Source organism: Oxyura jamaicensis, chromosome 9, assembly GCF_011077185.1.
Source record: "Oxyura jamaicensis isolate SHBP4307 breed ruddy duck chromosome 9, BPBGC_Ojam_1.0, whole genome shotgun sequence".
In the NCBI taxonomy this organism is placed as follows: Eukaryota; Metazoa; Chordata; class Aves; order Anseriformes; family Anatidae; genus Oxyura; species Oxyura jamaicensis.
The window spans coordinates 3,913,229-3,930,016 of NC_048901.1; the positions used below are offsets into that span (position 1 = coordinate 3,913,229).

The 16,788-nt window shown below is 40.7% G+C and overlaps 1 long non-coding RNA gene across 3 annotated transcripts in view; it reads left to right on the forward strand.

The window, feature by feature from the left end:
- The window catches only part of LOC118171654, a 173,333-nt gene extending 156,905 nt beyond the window's left edge, over window positions 1-16,428 (forward strand). For 2 of the 3 annotated variants that reach the window (XR_004753301.1, XR_004753300.1), the window contains one exon: window positions 1,120-2,384. This is a non-coding gene — a long non-coding RNA (uncharacterized LOC118171654). Of the gene's footprint in view, window positions 1-1,119; window positions 2,385-14,674 lie in introns of those variants that run through there. The other variant, XR_004753305.1, reaches the window with a different exon arrangement.
- Window positions 16,429-16,788: the final 360 nt, after the last annotated feature.

Sequence of the window (16,788 nt, forward strand, 5' to 3'; positions counted from 1 at the left end):
TTTCTTTGGTTGGTTGTTTTGGTTGTTTTTGTAGAAAGCACCTTTGTGCTTTGAATGGAGGCAGCTTACAGGATTGGGTTATCAGAGCAGCAGCTCATGACTTGCATCATTCTGTGTTGACAATGTCTTGGCAAATGAGAGACTGAGAAATTGTTTTGTGATGAAAGCATAAACTATATGGAATATTGTGTCCTTCTGGTGTCCAGGAGACTGCATTTTTTATTGCCTACAATATTTTTTTTCTAACTTCAGCACTGAAGCAGTTTCACTTGGGGAAGTGCTTGCTTCCTTCTGCCTCAGCAGAAGGACCCAGCAATACCCTGAGACCAACGCTTGTGCTTGTCAGATTAAATACCGAAAATGTAGGCTGCTGTGTTACAGAGACTAGTAGTTCCGTTATGGGCTAAGCACAAAAACTGAAAAATTCATCCTGTCAAAAGAACTTCAACTTCAGGGTAGGTATTCAAAGAGTTGATGTCAATGAAGATTCAAATTAGACTTCAGGTAAAGGTCTCTGGAAGTGTAGATGGATACAACTTCTTAGGGAAGTTGTGGAATGCCTATTACTGTCTTATTTAAAATAAAATAAAATCTCCCACAAAACACAGTCATCATTAAAGCTAAAAGCAAAGACCATGGAGATTTGACTTGTTGCTGAGGACTTCTCACAGCCTCTGTTTCTGCTTTCTGGGTGAAATCTGGAACTGGTGCTGTGCTCCTCTCAGTTGGATAGAGTGTACAGATCTGTGTGTTGGTACTGATTTGTCTTACTACCTAAACTGTGCTCTATAAAATTATATTTCTGTGGCCTGCTCTTTCACGGGTCTATTTCTTGACTGTTCCCTGATGTAATACACAGTCATTCAAAATACCAGTGGGACTGGCCTCTCCCAAGACACCCCCTACAGATTGTTCCCTAACTACTGATTTCTACTATTTTAATGTCACAAAGGCTCCTGTGTTTTGACATGAAAAGTTTTATCACTCTAAAAATGAATTACAGTATTCCTCCAATCATAAAATGACATTATGAAAGCAGCTCTTTTGCTGATGTGGTGACTATAGGGTTGACGTTATCCTGGTAACACAATTTGACTGGATATATTTTTTGGCATCTAGGAAACAACGACACTGATGGAAACTGATGGACCCAGTGTCAGAAAAACGAAACAACCAAAACCTACACAAACTGACTGCAGGAGGACACCCAGCAAATTAATAGGTGGACTGTGAAAAATCCCATTTCCAAAGGGCAAAGTCAATAAAGAGATACAAGACAAGAGTCTAACAAGACAAGTTTTTTGTTAGACAAGAGTCTAACAAAGAGATACTGAAGGGAATTTTAAAATTGTGTAGATCTGGACTGAGGAAGAGGGAGTTTTAACCAGAATAGTTGACATTTAATATTCATGTTTGTATGTCTGCCTTAGCCTTCCAATATAATTGTATTCATAATGTGGAGTGCCTCATTATTAAGCATCCTTTATCTTGTTCATACTTTTAGTCTTTTTCTTAGCTTCCAACATAAACATGTTCCAGAGTACTGTGAACAAAATGCCGTCCTCAGGAGGCCTAGTATTTGTAGACATATTTTGTTGTGGGTGTTTCATTGCAGAAGACAAGACCTTTTCTTACTTTCCTCAAGGGCCTTTGTAAATATTTCTGCTTTCATGTTTATAAAGTGCATTTATATATAATCTACCAGATCTCTGGACTGGGAGATTTAAAATAATAATAAAAAAAAATGGTTTGGGAATCAGCTATATGCAAACACTTCCATATATTTTGTCCGCTCTGGAGTGAGCATTTGTATGTATCATAGATTGGTCGCTTTTCCCTGTCATTGAGTGAGAATGTCATAGGTAAGAGATTTGTGACAGTGCTTAAGGCAGAACTGTGATAAGTAACACAGTGCCAAGACTTCAGTATTAGCACAGTCAACAAACTCCTCCAAGTAAATGATAACACTTACATATTTTGTCACCTGCTGACATCATGTTTCCATTTGTACTGACTCCAGAATCAGACTATATCTAAACCCAGACAGAAAGAGTTAATTATTCTGATGGTTTTGAGCAGTCTGGGAAGTCCCTGAGCAGCAGATTTTGGAAGCTGGGAGATTGGTGTGGCTAATATGTACTTATTGTTCTGTTATATCCTTCTGTAGTCAACTAACTGTGGACCACTATTGTATGCAGAATACATATTGGAAAGATGGACATTTGGCCTTCTCCAGAATGGCCATTCCTATTGTTCCATGAAAAAAAGACCTACAAACAAAACCCAATCAGTCATCCAAAGTCATCAATAACAAGAAACAATCTTAGCAAAGTGATCCTGAAAGAAAACAAACAAATAATAATAATAATAAACTGAAAATCAAGCAAAAGAAAAAAAAGTTTCTGTCAAAGTGACTTGGCTCAATTTTCCTCAGTTCTTGGCTAGAACATTTCCATTGATAGAGTTGCTAAGTGCATTCTATTTACAAATATAAACACTTGATTTTGATCAGCAAAAATGCATCAGTACACTTGAACAGTGTCAATGATGACATAATTACACTCACAATTTCCTCTCTCTAATGATTTTTAAATGTCAGCAGTCATTTTTTGTCTAATTGTAGCCTGCATGTCAGCACTTCCTCTTAAAACAGCATGTTTCTCTCTGCTGGAATTTCACACCTCTCCACTCAGTCACTCACTTCACCAGTGAAGATAATGAAGATGATGTAGGGCTTCAGGATATTTTCACTCCTGTGCTGCTTTACCATTTAACATCAAGCAGGCAGAATAAAGTTTCTTTTGTTGTAGTGTGTGTGGTTTTTTGTTGTCTTTTTTTTTTTTTTTTAAGTGCAGAGTTTGATCATTTAGGCTGTAAATAATTATTTGATTTGAATGAACAAATCAAGTCTTCATTTCTCTGGCCCCCTGCTGGTGCTGTGCTAATAACCTGTTTGGTTATTAGCATGGGCTTATGTTAAAAATATTCTCATGCATCTATGTTGTAACCTTATTCGCTGGAGGAGAAGGCTTATCCTGCAATGCCAGACAGTTTCTTGATCTGTTCAGTGTTTGACGTGGTGGGAAGCCAGATGACACTTTCTCTGCAAAGGCAGCATGTTTAGCGATGCTCCTGCTAGTGGCTTGTGCAATGGCCTAGAAAGTGACTTATGAAATGCTATTTTGCATGGTGCTAGGCCTCCAGAGCCCACAGCATAACAAATAGGTGCATCTGGAGTTCATCTCAGTGCCCTCTTCCTCTTTCCACAGATCACAGACTGCATCATCAGGTTTATGGAAGTGTATCACTCGTGCAATGAACTGGAAGACCTGCATTGATGTTAGCAGCAAACATTTTCCACTCATCTGAACGTAAACTGAAGTTGGAAATGGGGGCCAAAGAGGCCTCCCTCAATCTAATTTGCTTGCGACTCCATGTCTCTGATGATGCTTAACTCTAGGGTTTAGGAGATAAAGCTTATAATTTACTGGCCCATTTATTATCAAAATAAATGAAGAGCCACAAAGAATGCATACAGTGAAATTAAATTAAGAAATAATGCTGAGATGTCTGATAAAAAAGAATACTATCAAATACATCTAACTAAACACACGCAACCCTGTTTGTCTGTCTCAATGGGTCCCAAAAGATGAATAAATAAATAACGTGGTGTCAGGGGTGAGGCGGTCTGAAGGCCATGATAACTCATATGTTATGTGTCCTCTGTGACATTAGCACACAGACGTGATGCATATATGCACACATACCTGTGTATGTGCCCACAGGTACATGGGAGATTGTGTGTATATTCATACGGACAAATGCTAAACTAGTTCTCTAAATTTTTGTTAGTTACGCTACAATTTGTATTGTACACTTTAATTTTTCCTTTTTGATTAAAATGGCTCCTCAGAAATTTCCTGTTGGACAGGAAAAAAGTTTTTTAACAATCAAGGCCTACCTGCTTCTGAGAAGTATGCATGACTAGAACGATCTGAAAGCAGGTGCTTTTGGGTCACCCCACTGCATACGGCTGTCCTCAAGGACAGTTTCATTAAGGAGCAAAGCAAACCAACGATGCTAACAACCCAGCAATCAAGAGGAAAAGAAAACAAATTATTTGAGCACTTCCAGAAGAATATGGCTACTGAAGCCAGAGGAAGACCTGACATGGGGAACACAATTGGTGACACTAGCTTGCCTATGTCTATCTTTGAGAGAAAAGGAGCGAGTCAAGAACTGCTAAGACTGAAAACAAAAAGATTGTGTGAGAGATGGACCTAGAAAGCAGAGACACTGATCTAGAATTTTCTCCCTAGCCTTTCCCTTCCTGTTTTATTCTGGAGAGAAAAGGAGGAGATAAGATTAATTTAAATTGTGTGTAATACGCTCATAGGGATCTTGGCTATACCAAACCTTTACCACTAAGTTTTCTTTTCCTATGAGCAGAATCCATTTCTATGCACTTCACTATAAAAAAGAGCAACGTGTCTTCTCCCAGTTGCTCAGCAAAAGCTAAATTGAGAAAAGGAGAAGGAAGGAAAGAGCCTTTCAGGAGTCTTTGGCAGTTCCTGGTGGTTTGTTGGAAGTAGTGAAAAGGGTTTTCTTTAGGTAAAGAGACTACTTTGAAGAGCAAGGACATCTGTTTCTATAGCACTGCAAAAAGCAGTTATACTCATCCCTCTGATCCTTTAGGCACATGTGCAGAAGACAATGGAAACACTACACAGAGTTACCTGAGCTAATTCTCAATTACCTAGCAAGGTGTTTTGGACTTTATTGCTGAGGTTCAGTGTTTTTGGTTTGAACCTCAGGCTTTTTAATAACTTATAAAACCATAGAATTAGAAGGGACCCTCAATATTTAAAAGGAAATTTGGAAAAGGAAAGGGGAAATGGAGTTTTCCATTTCAATGGATCAAAACTATTTGGTTATTTCATGTTACACATACGAATCAAGGTTATGTTTTACATTACAGCCTTAAGCATTCCTATATTTTCAGACAAATTAGTAAATGATGCCGAGAGACTATCATATTGTTCATTTAGGGGCTAACGTTGGTAAGGTCAGCCTGCAGGAGTACAGTCCCCATACCAACTGAAATAGGTTTATGGCTTTTCAAAATAAGACTGTTACAGCCTGTGCTGTTTGGCAGATTAAGCATGATTCAGTCCCTGCATACAGGGCTTCTGCTGCATCTGAAGGTGCTTGACAGCTCATAAATTCATGCCAAAAGTATTTCAAGTTGGCCTCTCAGAAAATGATGCACATTACATTAGAGCCCACATCTGAAAACTTCAGTTGATATGCTTCATATGAACTTGAATTGAACCTCAACCTCAGAAAACAGGGCATGCTAAAGCATAAAGACAGCTGAATGGTAACCATGACAACCGGCCATCCAAAACCCATATGTATAGCCAACATTTATATATACCAGGCGGGCTAACACATTATTTTGTGCACTTATTAATATCAGTTCATGCTGTTTGCATTATTTTTCACCAGTGAAACCATAAGTTATGCAGGTCTTTTCAGATAACCTGTTAATTTACCTTTGCTGCTTTTTGCCCATCTGACAAGGTGGATATAAAATGCATTCAGCCAAAACATTTTAAGTTTTAGAACTGGATATCATATGGGCTCAAAAATGTTAAGTTGCACTTTAAAATTTATTTATTTTGGTAACCTTGGTGTTATGATTATAGGTTGTGTTTCACTGACCCATAATATTGGCTATGCTATTTTTACATTTTTTATTGTGCCAAAAAAGTGATTTTTTTTTTTCATACCTTTGCTTTATGAAGAGGGCTGCCAAGATTTCAAGTAGCTCACCATACTGAATGAGACTTTAGACTAGCTAAGTGTCTATTGTTTTTTTCCTTAATCCGACACAGTTAGTCTTTAGTATGGACCCTTGTAGGCACTGATGTAAAATGCTTTGTGTCTCATTTTTAATAAGCCATTTCACCCCAACCAGCGTACCTTTTCTTTGACTAACTTGAGAAATACAGCTCTTTCCATCAGCTTGAATGGAAAAGATGTTTAGTTTATTTTGAAATACCCCATCAAGGGGCATTTTGTCAATGAGGATTTTCTAATATCTAATTGGCATCAAAAATACTTTTGCTGCCTGCACATGGCTCCAGTGAATGTTTGTATAAAGTAACTGAACCCCCATCTCCGACCTGAAATGCTAAAGCTACAGGTGCAATGCCGAGGGCTGAATATTGATGACCCAGCCTTCTTGGGTTGTATCAGGGTAAGGCTTGTGGTAGCTCTGGAGTTCATGTGTCATCTTTTCTTTTGACATCACATTGCTTTTCTACCTTCTTGCATATTTACTTTACAGTATAGACACAGCATTTATTATTTATTTGGAGACCTAATGAAATGCAGTTACAATGTTCTTCTTTCCTCTCACAGAACTAGGGTGTAAATAGTTCAGGTACTATTGGAGTCACTACGGAGAGAGGGAGAGAGAGAGTTTTTGTTTGCTTTTAATATATATAAAATGCAGTCCAGTCAAGACATGTCTTAATCCTTTAACTACCTGACATATATCTTTGGGATCAGCCACTTCTGTTATATTTCACATATGCGAGAGAGATAGTTAAGTCAGCTGCACCAGTGCAAAATCTCTGCTTTTGTGCATATCATTCTTAGCTCACCTGGTACACTTCCTAGTTGCACACTCTACTGAAAGCCTCCCTCAATGAATCTGTGGTCATAGAATTTATTCCACTCTTTGTTTTGGGACGTAGACCCACCTTGCATCTGTCCTGACCTTGGTAGCAGTGCTTGCAGTCTCAGAATAGTCATTTTAAGTGAGACTTACCCATCCTGCAGTAAGTGCATCCTAACCTTAGATGTTATCTGGTCTTTAATTTGACTTGACTTCCCCTGTCTAGAGGATATGGTTGGCTTTTCCCAGACTACAACCTGAGTGTAAGATAACATCTAAGCAGTATGGATAAAAAGAGTGCCAATATTTGACTATACGTTGCTGCTCAATTTAGCAGCTTGTTGTATAGATGCCATTATAACAAATGGCATAGGAGTTTAAAGAGACCTCCGAAACTTGAGCTGATGCAGCTCGCCTGTTTTAAACACACACTTCTATTTCTTGTCTTTTCAAAATAATGAGAGCCAAAAAGGAAACTTTCTTTGCTCATTCCCGGTGCTTATTCCAGGTTATGTATAGGTTAAGTTGTATTAATTCTCAGATGCTGGACTGACATATAGATGATAGTTGTTGGGTGTATCAGTGACAGCTGAAGCGATCGTGGCACCTGCCTTTTATTGATTTTTTTTCCTATCTAAATTATCGCTTCCTTAGTGTTTGAAACTCTTTCTTACCCGGGGGAAAGCAGGAATAGAAAACCCTGTAAATTTTATCATATCCATTTAGATGTACATCCCCCGCTCCTTCCTTCATCTTGCACTTATTGCATGAGTGGTACTATAAAGTTACCATGAGCGAGAGCTAAGGACACAACTACACATCGTTTATTGTCCTAGTACTGAGACATTCAAGAGCCAGTGACACCCTGCAGGCTTTCATAGACAGAAGACTCATGGCATGAGCAATAATGACCTGTCAAGCTGTCCTCTTGCTGTGACCCTTCCTCTGTCTGTTCAGTCCATGCACTGGCCTTGAGCTCTCTCAGGACACGTGCTATTGCAATGGCAACAGTTTGCAGCTGCTGCTGGCACCAGTGATCCTGCCATCAGCTTCTGTAACTGAAGGCTGTTCAAGCCACCGAGCAGAATTTTAGCCTGGAATTGGTCCTGGCATAATAACTGTTTGGATGTCACCACCACATTGAAATTGCATAAGACATTTTTTTTTATTATTATATATTTTTTAATCTATCTAATGCCATCATGCTCATTCCATCTTACATGCAGTTGGCCTAAGAAAACTTGATATTAAATGCAGCGTTAGCTGGAATTTGTGTTGCAGTAATGCTGTAAAATCTTGAGAGGAACAGGGTATGTATAAACAGCAGAACATGCTAAGACACCCTGTCTCCTCCCAACCAAGACAATGCCTCCACACCACACAGAACAAAGCTAAACAGTTCCCAGCTCCACTGTGAAGGTGTCACCATGTCAATGTGGTGCTGTGCCTGTGCTGGCCTTGGCATGGTGCCACACTGATATGATATGATCCACAGTGGCTGGTTTAGTGCAAAACCCAAGCTATCTGTAGCAAGATTTAAATTCTTATTTGTAGAGAAAAGGGGAAAGAGAGGTTCCCTGTCACACAGTCCTTTGTGAAAAGTTTCTGCTTGCCCAAATGCTTAGGGTCTTTAGGAGAAAAGGAACAGACTGACTTCTCCAGTAAATTGGGAAAACACACCCTTTACTGCTGCAGAGGTTCCCAAATGAAGCACAGCTGGATGGCTGCCAGTGCAGCCTTAGTACAGTAGTTGGCTAGGGAACAAGGATGCCCTGGCAACCACGCATTAGCAAGGCTGCTGCATAATCTTTAGCAAACTGTTGTGTGCTAAGCCTGAGGGTGGAGGAGGGCGGTAGTCTCTGCTTCCCAGTGATTTACGTAGGAGCTGCTGCAGAGGAGCAGGTGAGCACTCTCCATAGATGGAGAGAATGGTGTAGTGATGGAGCCTTAGATGTTTAAGGCTAACGGGCTTTAAAAAAAATGGCGGGTGTACTTACTTTTTTGTATCTGCTTGAAGCTACAAAATACAGCAATGGTCTTCACCGTCATGGGATGGATGATCTAAGGGAAGGTGACACGGGCTCCTTTTGAGAAAAACAAAATTAAAGCTTATGAAGGGAAAGGGAGAAATTGTGAGTTATGAAAGGTAATTGCTTTAGACTGCACTTACATCTGTTTGAGCTATGCTTTAGTTTCGCAACCTTCAACTCTTCCTTTGTGCAAGTGTGCATCAGTGCACTGGTAGTAAAGCACTAGTCGCATGTTTAACAAGGGTGCTGGTGGTTTCTCTTGCTGTCCTACAAGCCATATCAGGTGACGTATAGCCCGAGGAAGCAAGGTAGGCTCTCGTCATACAACTGCTAAACCCCTTTTGATGCCAGCCCACCACCACCTACCCCAGGCTAAAGCTCTCCAGGAGATGTCACTACTTCTTTCATACACACAGACTACTAATGGAAAACAATAGGGGTCAGACCATTGTCTTGAATAAACTGCAGCATACCAGTGGTGCCTGCAACCGTAAGAACTGAGGCCTTGTAAGTGTGTTCGTTAATTTTGCCTGCTAATGACAACCCAAAAACTACAGCAGCTCTTTGTGAGGTTCACACGAGCTCTGGTGGCTTCCAACACCCTACGTATGCATTTAGCTGGAGGTTCCTCTTCCAAACCTTTGTGTGATGGGAACAGTGCCTGCTAAGGGGCAATGTGATACCATCACAAGAGACCCCAGTTCACTGGGCAGCAGAATAAACTCTCAGGCTATATTTCACAAAGATGGTGTACATATTATTTCATCACATTCGTTAATATTTATGGAATATTTTAATTTCTCAGAGGAATCATTATAAAGTTGCTATGGACATTGTGATTGCTATAATAACTGACAGGAAAAAGATTGTATTCTATTCTCTACATAAATGCTAATATTGTTTTGTTTCTTCTCTTAAGAGTACTCGTGCTTTATAAAATTCATTTTATATTTGTCCTTGTGTGCTCTGATCTCTAGAAACTTTACAATGATCTTAAACACTGATGTTTGGGTTGTTTTTTTTTTTACAGTCTTCTTTTCACACAGACTTCTATGGAAGGTTTGCTAATGGTATGCACATTTGTTTGAATTAAACCCTTTAATGCTAGGGGAGGAGATCAGTTTGACATGGAATTCAACTGCTCTTGTTTTTTTAAGGAGAAAAGAACTGGTGGATTTAAGAGTGTTTAAGTATATCTGGTTGACTGAACTGTTTCCTCAAGGAAGTATTCATTCAGTCAATGTTCTCAAGGGTTAAGAAAACAGAAACCCATAGTTTTAGTGAGTTGTTGTTCTGTACGTTGCCAAGGGAACTGTAGCTGGAATGTTTAAATGTGTTGTTCCTCCCCAAACCCACAGGAGTGGAGCTTGAGTGTCTTGGTGTGCTCTAATCCTTGCAATTAGCTTCTGTGTGGTGGCGGGCTCACGTGGCTGCATCAGACCAAATACTTGTTAGTTAGTGGCACTGGGTAACATTCCCACCGTTCTGGATGGACCATCCTCATTAGCTATGTGAATCACAATCTAAAGCAGAAAATGAAGAATATTAAAAGCCTCTCTTAATGCCTCTCCCTGGACACCATGGACTTCTTTTAGAAATGCACATTGTAGAAATTAAAGATCTCCAAGGAACACTCCTTAAGATTTAGGTAAGAGAAATCATGAAGTGAATCGCTTGATCTTGACACAGGTCTTTAGTATTTATATTGTCTTACCTCAAGTGCAACTTTACTTAGGTTCACTGGTATATATTTGGAGGAAGTTCTATTGAAAATAATGTTCAACAGAGGAAGCAGATTTTAGCCTTGTTTCCATTTTAATGGTTAGTCTCATGTACTGCCAACAGCTCTGTCTGCAGACAATCTAATCAAACTCCCCTCGCTGCCAAATCAGTAACTGTAAGAAAAATCTATATCTGAATCTCTTTATCTGTAGAGTTCTACTGTGATTTGGGTCCTTCAGGAAACTGGGAAAAATCACAAGGTCCAAACACTTTTCCAAAACCTTCCACTGTGTCATCACTCTCAAATATTGGTCCTCAGCTGCCACCATGCCTTTTCATGAGAGGCCAGCAACGTCTAGCTGAGCCAAACCTAGTTGAGTGGCAGTAAGCCCCTGGTTGAGTCAGACCTTTTTCAAAGCAGAAACTGATCCACACTTTGGTTTATGTATTTCTTCTGGTATGCGGTAGGATCTGCATGCAGGGAAATGCTTTTAGTTCTCTATTTGGACTTCCCTGTGTGACTCAACATAAGATTTTTCATACTGTCCTAGATAAATCTTAACATAATTTGAGCCATTTCTCATTCCAATGGTCATGGAAAACAAAGACTATTTCCTCCTTTGCAGCAGCCATTTAAAAGCCTTGTCTTTTTCCTTCCATAGGCTGAGCAATGCTTTTCCAAATCATGTTTTTTAAACAGCTGATCGTAGAACAGAATCATAGAATCATTAAGATTGGAAAAGACCTCCAAGATGATCTGGTCCAACCATCCCGCTACCACCACTATCACCCGCTAAACCATGTTCCTAAGCACCATGTCCAACCATTCTTTAAACACCCCTGATGACTCTTACTGCCTTCTATGGCTCCTAAGGTGCAGGACTTGAGCTGTGGCTTCTGAGACAGAATTAAAGTCTCTGTCTTGTCAGTGCTGAGGCAGATTACAAAAGGAACAGAAGTTCTGTGTACACATCCTACTGTGACATTTCTTCAAGCTTTCTTTGTGCATCCAGATAGAACCATATCTTTCAGTATGTCCTGGTGTCCCTTCACCCTCCAGCTGTCTAAGCTGGGCGTCATCTGAACTGCAGAACAAGGAGGAAGACTGATTCACAGTGTATCTTTCGCAGATCTATGTTCTCAAAACATCCTTCAAGTTCTAACATTCATAAAAAGCAGAAAACCAGACCCATGCGATCAGTGATAGTAAAATCCAGGGGAGAGAATTCAGGGCTTCTGCCAATGGTCAGAGGCCAAGGGCCCTGTGTCCGCTCTGGTCAGAACAAGCTGGCAGTGCTGCAGCTAACTGGGGCATTCTGACAGCTCACGTTTCCCAGCCTCAGTGCTGGCATCATTTGCGTGAGACTTCCTGATGAGCATGATGGTTTGAAATAGAACAAAGAAATAAATGCCAGATCCTGATCCGCCTTCTCTGTGGCTCTTTTACTCCATGTCTTTTGATACTGTGAGGCAAAAAAAGGGGATCTCAAGAAACATCCTTTTTTTTTTTTTTTTTTTTTTTTTTCATGCTTCACAAAGCCTCCACACGGTTTATTTTGACCAGGCATTTTTGCACACTTCTGAAAGCACAACTTAGGGCTGGACTGAGGTGTGTTGGCAAGAGCCGAACGTGGCTTGCCTGCACTCTGCTTGGCTCAGGTTTGCACTTCGTCGCTCAGATTTATCTGTGTTCTTGTTTAAAATAGTCCCTTAGCAGTTTCCTTAGATAGCTAAAGTCTTCTAAACTGAACTCACAACAAAAACTCTGATATGAGCTCCATCTCCTGTGTAAAAGGCAACCTCTAAATTGTGGAGGAAAACTGTAACCAAAGCTCTACACTCAGAAGAGTTAATCCTGCAATGGGTGCGCAACTCCGGAGCCCTAACGATGCATGGGGCGCTCCTTATGGTTTTTTGTTTATTGCCATTAGCAGCCACAAGGTATTGGATGAGCAAAAATCTGCCTTTTTCCTTTTATTAGATGCAGGAAACTCTTTTGTTTTGGCAATGCTTCTATTTGTCATTCACAAAGTTTGTTTTTCTCTTGAGTTTTTTGGGAGCTTTTTATTTCCTGTCAGAGTGTGGAGGAGAAAGCTGTTCTCGTCTGTAAGTTATGCGCCCCTTACAGTGCCCCTTAGTTACACAGCACAAGGAAAAGAGAAACAGAATCCATGGCATCGTGCAGAAATGCTGCACTATACAGTTTGCCCTGGTTAAACATTCCCAGAAAGGGAATAACACAACACTGTGGAGCTCTTGAATGTCTTTTGACCATTGTGCTGCAGAGGATGCAGGCGTTCAGGGTTAAACTGAAAGAGGGTTGGATTCTGAGCAAATTTGATTTCAGATCTGAGTGCCATGGATTAGAATTATTTCCCATTTGTAACAGTACAACAGTGTCTTCTGCATACCTGAAAAAGGTGTCATCTGTAGCCCGGAAAAGCAATGCTCAGCTGCCACAAGAGAGCTTCAGTTTGGTTTAGCTGTGTGCCCCAAACTTCCCCCGCTTTTCTTAATCTTTCTCAAAACAACCTGGTGTATGCCTGCAAAATACTGCTGAGAGGTTTGCATGTACAGTTTTGTTTTGTTTTTCTTTTTGTAGTATGCAATTCTGTCATTTTCCCTTTGTGCTCCAGATACTCAGTGAGATGTCAAACTGGAAAGAAAAAAAAAACAATGATCACATTTTGCAGAACCTGTAAGACGAAAGGTTTGCATTTTTGGCTCAAGTTTGGGATGGCCTCACTTTGTTCTCAGCACCCATCTTTAACTCACTTTATCTTGCTCTAAAATGTGTTGGTGAGGGAAGCTGAGCCTTGAAGCTGCAGGGGTTTTCTGAATTATACCTCAGTGCATTGAGAGCCAGTGGTCCCTAATCTAACAACAGAATGGATCAAACCACTGGATCAAAATAGCAGCGTACATGAAATTTGAAAATGCATCTGCATTTTATGACTTGTGTCAGCTGCTTTTTCTTTGCTGGCAGTATTTGAATCTTCCTTGTTCCAATGCATATGCTTTAACACCTCACCTTCAAGTTCAAACACTCTATCTGCTTATATTTATGCTTCTCCATAAAGTATCATGCAGTATTTAAAGTTGCAAGGACCTTTCAAACTAACATGTTTATCACAGGCAAAGTCCACACAGAATGCTGGATGGCAGATCGCATCTTGGCTGTGCATTAAATCATCTGCAACTGGGAGACAACAGGATTGTAACAGCATAAACAAGAAAAAAAAAAAAAAAAAAAAAAAGCAAGGATTGAGAGCACACATTGCTGCTAACACGGTAGCAGAGAATATGTTTCTACAGGAAAGTGAGCGTTGGTTAAGAGAAAAGCCCTTTCCTGATTTGTAAGTAATCTTACTGTAAACTAAGAATTATGGTTTATCTGCTGTTCGGCCAATTAATAACTTTCTGTTATGTTCAATTAATTAGTTATCGGAAGTACAATGAATCAAACCTTTTGGCACACTCAGCTGTTGGGGACAGGGGCACACACCCTCCTTTTCTGCAGCTATGCAGAGCCACAACAACAACAACCGAGCCCATGGCCTTTGGTTAGCCTCTGCATTTTTACACTAGGATTTGCTCGGTGGACATAAAATGGTAGCTCAGGCATTCCGAGCCATCACGACAGGGGGCCTCTGCAGGGGAAAACAGCCCCTAAACATGCTCCACAGAGCCCCCCTAACCAGGTTCAAAGAATGCAGCTTTAAACCACCGCTCAGAAGAAATCCCCACCAACTTTTACAGAGGCCACCCTCTGCTCACAAAACCGAGTCCCTTCCCTGCAGGCATTCGGGATCCTTTGAAATGGAAAATTTATGCTGTACTGAAATAATTCATACTATCATAAACAACCAGTGCCATCACTCTGCTGGTGTTCGGAGTGCAATTAAACCTGAACCTCATGTGAGTACAGCATTTGGGGTGAAGAAGTGGCGGGGAGGGGGTACGGGCAGCTCACCCCCAAGCATTTTTCCCTACAGGAGCAGGTTTACTGCTTTCCCTCCCCTCCCTCTCCTTTCAATGACACCCCTTTCCCCCTCCCCACATTTACACGGGGCACAGGGGCTTGTGGGTGATTATATAACTTATAGGTCAATTTGTTGTTTGGGCAGAAGTGCCGCAGGAATGTGGTATGTTGGCCGAAGCTGTTTGTTTGCTTAAGTTCTCAGAGTTCAATGAGGTCATTTTCTCATCTTCCCTGTGTTTTCTGTATTTTCCACAGACCTGCCAGCCTCAAACAACACCCTCTTTCTTCGCATTAGAAATGGAAACACGTCCTCTGCAGGAATTTTCCACTTAATAGCTCCTGCTTTCCTACCGGGGGCCTCAGTGCACCACCACTGCAATGCTGTATTTCTTTCCACTGCAGTTTGACATTTTGCAGCCAGAACAACGAGCGGCATTCACTCCATCCTGATTTTTGAAAAACATACCTCTATAGGCACACAGGGAGAGCCCAGTGCAGTAATCACCGGGGGAAAATGGCAAAGGGATTTAAACATCATTACAGGTCACCAAGGATGTGACATTGTCTCTGAATACTGATCTGTTACACAGACTCTTTTCCTTACCCCCCATTCCTCCCCCCTTCAACCCTTTCACATACACACGCAGACACCAAAGCCTCTGCCCTGCTCTCCCATTGCGAGCCAGGCTCACGTTCTACACTTGATTGTAATTGTTTGCCTTTGAGAATGATTTCCTTTGCATATTTGCAAACTGTATACCAGGTCCTGATGTCATGATGAGCAGAAATGCAGATTGCAGCTAACCTCAGCAGTAAACAAGGAGGCTGCTTTCAAATGCGCCGAGTGACCTGTCAGAAAGCAGAAGCATTTGCAAACTGTTTACTGCTGAGATGCAATGATGTGGTCTGAAATGCAGCAGCCTAAGGATTGGAGCAAAATGGGATCTCAGAGGCTCGGTCAAGCACAACCTGTAATGTTTTCTTTTTATCTTTATTATTATTTTAAAGCTAGAGCTTTATTATAAATTGTTAAGAGCTCATTTCCAAAAATCCCTTTGCTGTGTCTGGGAACTCTTTCCATATTCCTTTACAGAAAGACAAATGCGTGAAGGTAAACATTGTTTATTGGTAGAGAGAAGGTTTCCCCTGTCTGCACAGTGGTAGAGTCTCAGACAGCAAGGTCCCAGTAGGTCAGACTGGCACACTGAATTGCGTATCAAATGAAAGTGGTATTCAGGAGAAAGGGTGGAAAGAGGAAGAGGGGTGTTAGTAAGGAGGTTGTTCAAGCCAGCAGGGTGGGCCACAGAAAAACAACAAGGAAAAAAATAGGATTGATGATTTGCAGGACACCTAGGGTATTTCTTTCAGGGGGTATTACTTCCACTTTTAACCAGGAACAAGAGCTGGTAGAAAAAAAAGCGGCAGGAGCTGACAGCTTTGTGCTGATCAAAGGGACATAGCATTGAATGCCTGCCTTTGCTAGCTATTTATTAGAAAGAGAGAGGGCTCCTTTGCCATTCTACTTGGGAGAGAAGGGATTAAAGATCAAAAAAAGAAAGGAACTGGCCTGACTTCTTTGTTCAGAAAATATTTCTCTCCTTTTTTCCTTTGTGTGTGTGTGTGCGTGCGCTATGCTGTCCACTATAAGAGAAAAACAGCCTTTGTTTTCATGGTGTTGCTGCCTTATTTTCTCAATGAGCAAAATTTCTGGTGATGAACATTTCCAGCAGCATCTTTTTTTTTTTTCTTTTTTTTTTTTTAATGTAAAGAAGGCCCTTTTGGGAAACTTAGTTAACTGTCTTTTAGCCTGATTAACCTAGGAAATAAAGTTTAAATGCACTGCTGGGATTCTATTAGGAGCCTCACTTCACACAGATAACAGCAAAAGGTGTTAAAATGCACTTCACTGGTGCAAGTGATCTCATGTTGTAAAAATGATTATCCCCGGCAGAACAGGGAAGGATTAAGGGGCCATGTCTACATCTGGGAAACTCTGTAAGTGTTTTATTAGCATTAATACTTGTATTGATCACACACACACACACACACAAAAGCCTGTCTGTATGGTGGCAAATGGCATAGTGCATTAAACCTATTTGTAAGTCAGTGAAATGTGATCGTCTGTATTCCTAGAATTGCAATAAAGCTGTTAAGCAGTTTCAATGAAATGGGGAAACGCCTGCTTTTATGACTGTGGATCATTGTGGATTACCTGTCATGTACAAAGAAAGAGTGTTACCTAAATAAGACTCTCTCATTCCAGAGCTTTTGAAGAAGTGTGGGGTAAATCTGGTGTTCTAGCTCTAAATCAATTGAAATACACTTCACATGAGTCTGATCAGAGAGACCCAACTGCTCTTTTATATCCT